Source organism: Seriola aureovittata, chromosome 14 (assembly GCF_021018895.1).
Source record: "Seriola aureovittata isolate HTS-2021-v1 ecotype China chromosome 14, ASM2101889v1, whole genome shotgun sequence".
Classification (NCBI taxonomy): Eukaryota; Metazoa; Chordata; class Actinopteri; order Carangiformes; family Carangidae; genus Seriola; species Seriola aureovittata.
This window is the reverse complement of record NC_079377.1, coordinates 23,031,770-23,041,684: the sequence shown is the minus strand read 5'-3', so window position 1 is coordinate 23,041,684 and position 9,915 is coordinate 23,031,770. Positions and strand designations below refer to the sequence as shown.

Here is a 9,915-nt window from a genome sequence, read left to right as displayed (position 1 = left end):
TAACTATACTATGACTTTTTTATGCCTAACTATACTATGACTTTTTTTATGACTGACTATACTATGACATTTTTATGCCTTACTATACTATGACTTTTTTATGCCTTACTATACTATGACTTTTTATGCCTTACTATACTGTGACTTTTTTATGTCTTACTATACTATGACTTTTTATGCCTTACTATACTGTGACTTTTTTATGCCTTACTATATTATGAGTTTTTTATGCCTTACTATACAATGACTTTTTATGCCTTACTATACTATGAGTTTTTAGGCCTTACTACACTATGATGTTTTTGCAACTTACTATACTATGAATTTTTTTATGATTGACTATACTATGACTTTTTTATGCCTTACTATAACATGACTTTTTATGCCTTACTATACTATGAGATTTTTATGCCTTTTATACTATGATATTTTTATGCCTTACCATACTATGACTTTTTATGCCTCGGAAGTATCGGAAGGATGGACACGTTATGTCTATCATATTAACATTTCCTCTTTAATAAGCTGCTCTTATGTTACAGCATTGTAGAGACACAATAAAAAGTTTTGTATGGTTTTATTTGCAAAGCATTATAACCATACACAGCGTTCACATTATTCACGTGGAATAATAAATATTAGACTACAATATAGGAAATAGCCAACAATTTAAAATTGTCATTGATAGCAGTAATCACCTTATTTGGAAATGTGTAATTTGTTGTGCTGTTGTCTAACCATTACATTTAAACAAAACAAAACACATATATTTCGGACTGTAGAGATGAGAGTCCACTGTGCTTCAGTCCAGATCTATTCTTAGTAAAGACATTACCATAATACAATGCAGTAGAAAGTAGAAAGAAATTTGAACATATCTTATAAAGAGTGAAAAAGAAAAAAAACACAAAAAAACAAAAACATATTGGAGTGAAGATGCAATCGGCATTTGCTTCATATTCATGTCCACTGATCCAAAGGTACTTGTGTAGTTTAAACTCAAACAAGCCTAAAACAGATTAGACTCTTGGATACACAGTAAAAATAACGCAATAACAATCACAGCTTAACAAAATGACATCACTTTGGTTTCTGTTACTTCACTGGAATATGTTAACGAAAGTCACTGCTGTCCAGCGACAGTCCACCTTCAACAATAGCCAGTAAACTAATGTGTTTGGCTCACTCCACAGGTAAAACTTTGGTTGTTTGAGGGGTCAAAAAGTTCCCAACACACCCAGTGTCGTGACTTCCACAGATGTAAAGCTTCATCACTATTTTCCTAGATCCAAGGGGGCTCTAAATCATTCAGATCAGTCAGATAACAGTTTGCTTAACATCGTCAGCCTGTGAACAGTAAATACTTTTAACATTCAATAGGTTTCACTTGAATTTACTCAAATTCAAGATATCTCTAATGTTGTTTTGACAAGTCATATAGATAGATATCATTCTCTCTATCTTCTCTAATCGAAACTATGACAAGTCAACACTGCATTGAAGACTTTTGACTTCAAATTTTAGATAGACAAATTTCTAATTGTAGATATCTCTAATTAGATTCTCCGTACAACTCAGTGCTTAATTCATACAAATCAAAACGTAAGAGATAGAGTATCTTGAATGAGCTTTTTTGACTATCGTCATAAATGCATTGTGCATATCTTTATTGTAAGTTCAAAGACTAAAAACTCTGTGCAAGTTGGTGGAAACAATCTTCATGTGTGGTTCGTCAAGTCTTTGTAGATTCTAATCAGTCTCAAGGTTTATGTGTATTGTATGTACAGTATAGTGTATGTATGTGGATGTGTGCAGGTGCTGGTGTGTGAGTAGTTGAATCTGTCTGTTTTCCGTCTAAATGGAGAGGTCGTCTGCTCTCGTTCGGCTGCTCGTTCCGCTGGTTTTGCTGAATCTTCGTTTGTCCTTCTGACAGAGCCCACCGTTCTGGCAAAGCAGCAGCCTGTCTGGTCCATCATTTTCAGTCCGAGGGGGGCAGCTGATGTCCCTGCTCCCAGGGCTGTAGCAGTTAGTATCGGTCCTCATATATCCACCTTCTTGGATCTGATTTTTACTCGCCCTCTGCCACCCATGTGAGTAGCAGCTCATCTGGAGGAGGGTCTCCTCCTCTACTGCGGCGGCTATTTTGTTCTTCTCAGTGAACATGTTCTCTGAGTTTTGTTGGTTAGCCAGTTGATGGGTCGGGTAGGGCAGGGGCAGGAAGTGCGAGGAGCCGATCATACACTGGGTGAAGTCTGGAGGTGGGGTTGATGGCGGTGGAGGAGACAGAGACAGCTGTCGGCCCAAAGAGGCTTTAGCAGGAGTGACGGCCTTCTTTCTGAGGAGGAATTTTCTGCAGAGGATTGTGGGAAATGTACTTTAGATGATGTAAGATCTTTGTTGACATCCAATCACACAAATCCCCATTTTTCAATCCATATGAATACCTTAATAACTCAAACCCACAACACCACAAGATTATAGTCTTTTAAACCCAAACCTGTCCCACAAAATGTGTGTAAGAATACACAGAGCTCCTACCTGCAGCAGTGTTTCCAGGCCAGGTGATACAGCTCAATCACACTGAGGACCAGAGAGACGGCCGACACAGCCAACATGAACACTATGAACACATTCTTCTCCGTCGGTCTGGAGACGTAGCAGTTCACCGGATGTGGACATGGCCAGGCCTGAGAGAGAGAGAGAGAGAGAGAGAGAGAGAGAGAGAGAGAGAATGACTGTAGGCTTGAATATGTTTTATAAGATTAACTCAGAATCATTCAGATTTGTGTTTTTTTACCTTGCAGACATACAGCGGATGGAGGAAGATTCCATACAGGAAGTACTGGAGACACAGAAACACCACCTGTATAGAGGGACAATCACAGTCAGCTGCTTTCATGCAGTATGCTCTATTGTCATTTCTAATTATACTACACAGTGGAGCAAAGAGGAAGACAATGAATAACCCTGAACGCACATTTAAAGCTGCATTGATGATCTTTTTGGACTATGTGGGGGCAGAAGACTTTCATAACAAGCTGACATTATTATTCATTTGGACGTGTGTTTTTTGTCACCTAATGAATTGAAGTCCAATATTCACTCCATTTTTATCTCTGTATTTCGTCAGAGGTGTAAAAGTAGTATTTACCTCCATGATGGTTCGTAACAGTATACTCAGCACGTATGTCTGCAGCAGCGCTCCCTTCAGACGAACTCGACCTGCTGATGCCCCCTCGCTTTTGTCCTTTTCTTCCTCCTTCTCTCCTTGTTTCTCTCCTCCTCCACCTCCTCCTCCTCCTCCTCCTTCGCCTCCTCCTGGATCCTCCTCTCTCCCACCTCCATCTCCCCCCTCTTCCTCTCTGCCCCTCCTCTTCTCCTCCCTGCGAACGGTGTGCATGGCATGGCCCATGTAGATCAGGCTGGGAGTGGACACAAACACGATCTGGAGCACCTGGGAGGAGACGAGGGAACAACCCAACGGTCTTGCATGATGTAGGATATTAACAACAATCCTCATATAGTTCACATTATCCATTTTCCCCCCGGTATCCATCAGGTTTATAGTTAAAAATATTCCTAATCCATCACGGTGAAGGTGCTTGCAAGAATTAGGAAAATTGTGTTTCGAATGGTGCATTCAAGGACATGCCAACATCGCTGTTAGTGGGTCATTGTTGAGGATATCATAAAGTCTTGTTTTGATCAGAAAAAATTAAAGGTATATTTCACATGTTTAAACCCTAACACAATAGAAGGGTTAATACCGAGGACTTCTTAGCTGCAAATTAAAGTCTCTGCAGGTTCACACTGTCCTGAAATGAATGGAAATCAATGGCTGCAAGGAGGGTAGTAAATTAATCTTTAAAGTTGTTATTGATGTCCATCAAAATTAAACATGTTGCACAACTCTTCTACAACAACTCTTTCTACTCTGATGACATCCATGACAACACTGGTGAATGAAGAATGGTAGAGCTACTCTTTTAATTTTGATAAACTGCCATTAAAGTTTTAAGTCAGATCATTTCAGCACAGTGTCTTCAGTCATTCGGCTGTATGGTGTATTACCCAGTATCGTATATGCGCTATAGGGAATGCTCGGTCATAACAGACGTTCTCGCAGCCGGGCTGTTCAGTGTCACAGTTAAAATCTTCCTGTTCGTCTCCCCAGGACGACTCGGCCGCCGTCCCGAGTACCAGGATCCGGAAGATAAACAGGATGGTCAGCCACACCTGTGGAGCAGAAACCACAGGAACCTAAATCTACCCCTCAGATCAAAGACTGTGGGATGGAAAGAAGTCAAATTATCAACTTAATGCAGGAAGTTTTGAATAGGACTTCAGTTTGTGTGTGCCGGTGTAAAACCGTATGTCTCTCCTTTGTTTTATATTCAGATCCATGTTTCTTGGAAGACATATACAGTTGATTTTGGTCATTATTTTAGTTTAGTCTGAAGACAAATAATAAAAATTCTCAGCGCTAATGTAAAGTTTATATCATATTATTATAACAGGACCCAGACAGCAGCAGCTGGTTTACCCAAAATAAACAGGATGATTTGGAAATATATGAATGTTTAATTTATAGTGACTGTTTATATGTCTGTTTACCTCATCGTGTGTGTGTGTGTGTGGTGTGTGTGTGTGTGTGTGTGTGTGTGTGTGTTACCTTGCCAACAGAGGTAGAATGCTCCTGCACTTCCTCCAGGAAGTTTCCCAACAGGCTCCAGTCTGCCATGACTCAGCACAGACTTTTCAGCTCGCCAGCCGATGAACTGTCAGCAGTCACTCTGCAGGTACAAGATTCACCTGAGGAGCAGAGAGAGCACACAGGTTTCAGATTCCTCAAAAGACACAGACAGCGCCCTTTAAAATGTCTTAATATATCCACTGGATTTTCTATTTGTGTATGAAAAAAACCTGTGCATAAATGCTGGAAAAGTAGAAAAAGAAAAGGCGCAATATCTAAACTTTTTACACTTGACTGGAAAAGTGAAGTGCAATGGAAACAGACTTGAATAAATCATGAAGTATATGCAGCATGATTTATAAGGGTGTTTCCTGAAAGCTTCATAACTGTCTTCCTGTTGTGCCATCTTTCTCTGCGGCGGTTTATGTAATTTGCCGCCAGACAGGAGTCATATCTGCCCCCAACTCCTCATATCTGCCCCCAACTCCTCATATCTGCAGAACTGTAGTGGATGGAAACATTTTTCTGGAAATTAATTTTGGTTGTTGCTGTAACCTGACTGCTTTGTGTGTGATGTGGGTTAGTGTGTGTCTGTGTGTCTATGTGTGTGTGTGTGTGTGTTCGTCTATTATCAGTGACCCTCTCTCCTCCCCGGCTTTGACCCCATTAATAAAAATGTCTGTGCCCATGTCTTAGTTTAGTTTCAGTCTCAGTTCCCACACTCCTCCTCTGTCCGTCTCTGGGGAAGGAAAAACTAGACGTTTACTGTAAACACTGCTACCACCTACTACACTCACACACACACACACACACACACACACACACACACACACACACACACACACACTGGGCTAGCATTCCTACTTAGAAAAAACAATAAAGTTACTATTTTTCTCTTCTTAGATCAAATAGTTCCAGTTTTTATTCTTTTGGTCCAGGTTGCACTTGCAGGGAGCGTTTTGAACAGTTTTGCTTATTTGTTGCTTCAGGGAAACTTCATCATGCAAAATGTAATATTGGCCTGTGTCATCAAGTGTTTATAAGGTAAAGGGATTCGTTTAAACCGTGGAGTTATGAAGTTAGAAGGGATATTTTAGGAGTAGCACTCAGTTGTTCCCATAAACTGTGTTAGGTGACTCACAGTGGGAGAACTCCTACGGCTTTGATCAGCTGGAGTCTTTCCTGGTTCAACCATTAGTGCAAAAAAAAAAAAAAAAAGAAAGAAAAAGAGATCTGGTTCTTAGATAAATCTAAAAGCCTGTGCACTTATGATGTTAACCACCACTCCCATTGTGCATTTTGACAAGAAACATCCAATCAGAGAGCTTGGAATTCATGCTATGTGACTGGAAGCTAAAGATAAGAAAGCAGGTACGATCGCTAAGGACAAATCTCAAACTTAGTTAGTTATTGTTTGTAACTTTGGACTTTTTTACTTTACATCCTTCATTTTGCTTCCAAATTGATTGAACGACTTTGAACTAAACCTAAAGATCCTCGTTGGACAGACAAAAACACTATAATTTCAGTGGAGGGTGAGCACTTTTCAGCAGAATTATTCACACTCCAGTCATTTGATTCAACATATTAATTCGATGTCTTTTCCATATGTATTCTATTTATAGAGAAGCTCAACTTGTATTTTTGACATTTTAACTGGCTTCAGATTTTAGAGTCCGTTTCAGATGTTGTACAAACCGTCCTACGGTCAGATGAAGCACAAAGATGAATTTAAAATCTGCCTGCAGGAAAAAAAGCCATAAAACCAAAGTTTCAGAGAGATTAAGAGTTTAAAGTCAGATCCCAGATTTTTTTTTTTTTAAATGCCCCTTAAATGCCCCTCCCATCCTGTTTTTGTGAAACACAAAGGCTTTGAACAAACCGTGTGTGAGTTTGTGTGAGCGAATATGTCTATGTGTATTTATGTCTTTCACAAGTGCTCCCAGCATCATTAATAACAATATTACTTCCTTGTATAGACTTTCTCTTGACCTCTGTGTGCATTTGTGTGTGTGTGTGTGTGTGCGCGTGTGTGTATTTGTGTGTGTGTGTCTTATCAAGACAGGATGCAGAACAATACTGGGTGCTGGTGAATGGGCACACACATGCACGCACGCACACACGCACACCCACACACACACACACACACACACACACACACACACACACACACACACACACACACACACACACACACACACAAAAGAACCCCTCTCTCTTCCCTCTGTTGGTTTAAAATAATAAATGATGAATCGCTGACATCACTCGGACATGAGGATGTTTTAAATCCGATAATAAACTTTATTTATAACTTGCACTATTAATATTTTGCAATTCAGAGTATTAATGGGTCGACATGATAAAACTTTGAGACATGGGAGTTACTTTAGAAACAAAACCAACAGATAAATCAAGACTAAAACAGGTCAATACCAAATTCCAATTAAAATGTTTTGTTTAATTTCATGATTTACTAGTGATTTACTTTCTGCTCTTAAAACACTTTCATAAACACAAACATTCGCTTGTTTTTCTTACACTAAATCCTGAAACATTCACCACGGGGTGACTGTGGAAACTCAAGGTCATGATGCATTTTGGGAAAAAACCTCGACATAAGTTTGAAGACCTTTTCATTTGTTGGAGATGAGCCTTTAGGAAACTTTTTAGATCTTGTGTAAATCCATCTGTCTACTTGTCCATCACCATCCTGAAAGAAATGAATCTGGTTTTTAGTGAAATATCAGATATTGGAGGCGCACTTGGGCTGTTAAACCTGCAATGCTTTTCTTCGTATTATTATTTTTTCATTTTTGGGGATAAAAAAAATTGGAATTTTCTAGACCTAACGCTGTTTATCATTCAGAGCCATAAACAAAAACATCCTTTTCTGCCATGACAAGGATAAAATTAATGAGGAAACACAGAATGGGGGAAATGCTTGAAATTTGTGATGCACGCAGGTAAATATCTCAACGTTAAAGCATAGAAGTCTGAAGACGTCAGTAGACTCCAGAGACACCTGATGGATGCGTGCACACACTTTACCTGTTTTAGGATACAGAGATGCAGATGTTTGCACAGCTGGAGTGAGGCCCTGAGAAAATCTCGACAAAGTCGTTTAAAGTGGCTGCTGTCGTATTCCTGGGCAGCTGTTTTTGTTGAAGTGCCGCTGAGCAAGGCGCTTCCTCCTCTCCCCTCCTCAGCAGTTAGCAGCGGCAGATGTTGGAAGTGTGTTGCAAAGGTCCAGATGTCTTCCAGCTGTTGAGGCTGTGTTAATGTTTTCTTCTAGAGTCGCCGGTTTGTGTGTTGATGTCCAACTGATCTGAGGTTGAGACAGCTTCAGGTTCTCAGCAGAGAGTCAGACAGATGAGAAGGTGGGTTCATTCAGGCAGAACTGACAGAGAGACAGTCTGAAGAGAAACGTCTGAGAAACTGTGGTTTGTATGAACCTCCTTCTCTCTCTCTCTCTCTCTCCCTCTCTCTCTCTCTCTCCATCATCTACATCTCCAGAGGAAATGGGCCTGGTGCCTTGCTGCCTGCTATTCAACTCTTATGTATGTGCATGTGTGTGTGTGTGTGTTTGTGGTGTCTGGCATCTGAAGGAAGTCAGATATTGTATTAGGACACAATGGCTGCAGGTCCCAATCCCACATTCCTTCATGTCCATTCTTCTCGACATGACTCTCTTTGTGTCACTTGCTTCTGTATTCAGTGGCTTAACTCCTGAGACTGAGAACAAACTTAGAATATAAACCAATAAACATCTGTTTACACCTTCCATATTCACTGAGCAGCTTGAACCCACCATGTGACAGAAAACAGCCGCTCGCCTCCATCAAATTCAACCTAAATTCAAGCAAATTTCCAAACAATTCTGAGGACAAAATTATAAAATACTCTTTTCTTTAACTAGTGTTTGATGGGAAAATTCTCAAAAGCACAAAAACTCAAAAAGGCACATTAACTCTTAGTAAATTGAAGCTTTCATTCTTGCTTGTTGAAGATGAAAAAAGTCTGATCTGGCAACATATTTGCTCATTTAAATTAGTCTTATGTTCACACACAGTAAGTGTCAGTGTGTGTGTGTGTGTGATGCTGCAGTGTTAACTACCCGATATAAAACCAAGAAGAAGGAGCAGGTCCAGCATCATCACATGTTAAAGTGTTTCCAACTGTTCCAACAAACACAGTTGTAAGTGTTGGTGGGTGGGAAGCCAGTGAGGGATCATGTCCTTGTTGCTGCGATAGTGTAAGGTGAGATTTAATTTTGTAAAGATTTATTTTTGTAGATGACCTAATTTTTGGTTTTTAGGTTTATATAACCATAAAGGAAATGTAATATATGACATATATGTCCCTATATCAACGGTGATGTTTCCATATATGTCATCTATATTCCTCTGAATATATGAAGATATAAGTTTATAACATATATGAAATACCCATAGTAAAATTTGTATATGTAGATATATTAAAAATATCTGGTGAACACAAATGTTTTCTATGTAAAAACTATGTGTTAACATTATATATTTGATCTATTTATGAAAGTTTATTAAGACAACTTACATGTTAAATGATCTATATGTTTATATATGTTTTACTTATTAATTTCTCATTAATTTTAAACATGTTTAACTTCACATTCTGGGAAAGTGGTCTCAGACTTTTGGACCCTACTGTTTATAGTATCAACATATACTGACAAGTGTTGGGATGGAAATATATTTATGTAATATATGTCTACAACATAAGCATACATACATAAATGTATATATTTGTACAAGCTGGATATTTATGTCAATATATGAAATTTTTCCAATTTCTAATAGGTTTCATATATGTTGTTCTAGATATATGTACATATAAAATAAAAATGTATATTTCATATATGGAAATTCAATATATGTACATGTATTACATTTGTGTATGGGTATTGTATTCTCTTCCTTAATTTAGATTTGAGACTGCATCATCCTCTCTGTGTGATGGTTAAGGTTGGCGGAGTGATGTGATGTAAGGCAGTGAGGCTGTGTGCGACGACGGTTGTGGGAGTTCAGTTGTCCTACTGCGGAAGTGGACATTGAAGTGTTCACGTTAGCCGGATGAGGCTGTCCCTGCGTAGCTGCTAAACCTACGACTCAAATGTGGATATATATTGTATTTATAGCAACTTCTGTTTCTCCTACTGTTTTTATATGTCTCTCTTTCCATTTTCC

At 39.0% G+C, this 9,915-nt stretch overlaps 1 pseudogene; it reads right to left on the bottom strand.

The window, feature by feature from the left end:
* Positions 1-564: 564 nt before the first annotated feature.
* LOC130180897 (gap junction alpha-5 protein-like) lies at positions 565-8,132 on the bottom strand (annotated as a pseudogene).
* Positions 8,133-9,915: the final 1,783 nt, after the last annotated feature.